The following is a 626-nucleotide window of genomic DNA, read 5'->3' on the forward strand; positions in this document are numbered from 1 at the left end:
TTTATTAATCAATTATTATAAACATTAATGATCAAATTATACAATGGGGTGTTTGGGAGAGAGAGTTTTAGAGAGAGTTTAGAGGTTTGGATAGAGTTTAGAGTTTTGACCAGTAAAAACTCTAACTTGGGTGTTTGGTGAAAGAGAGGATTAAAGAGAGTTTTGTACCGAAAACTCTGATCAAGACTCTCTTTTGAAAATCTGATCAAAACTCTCTTTTGAAAAAGCTGGGTAGAGGAGCTTTTTCATGAGAGTTTTGGAGAAAGAAAAAAGAAATGACTATTTTGTCCATATAATTAATACTAAAATTTGTTTTAAAAAAAATATATATGTCCATAAATGTCATTTTACATGCTCTAAAAAGTACAAAACTCTAAACAATCAGCTAAGTGTTACCAAACACCTTGACACAACAATTATTTAAATCAGCATTCAAATACTCTAAACAAAAAAGTAATCATCTAACCACAAACTCTAACCTCTAAACTCTAAACTCTAAACTCTAAACTCTAAACTCTAAACTCTAATCACCAAACAGGGCCAATATTAAAATTTCTTGTTGAAAAAAATTCAAAAATATCAGTCCACATCACAATGATACGTTTCTTTTACTGCACTAATCCTAC

The sequence above is a fragment of the Beta vulgaris genome, chromosome 9 (genome assembly GCF_026745355.1).
Source record: "Beta vulgaris subsp. vulgaris cultivar EL10 chromosome 9, EL10.2, whole genome shotgun sequence".
In the NCBI taxonomy this organism is placed as follows: domain Eukaryota; kingdom Viridiplantae; phylum Streptophyta; class Magnoliopsida; order Caryophyllales; family Amaranthaceae; genus Beta; species Beta vulgaris.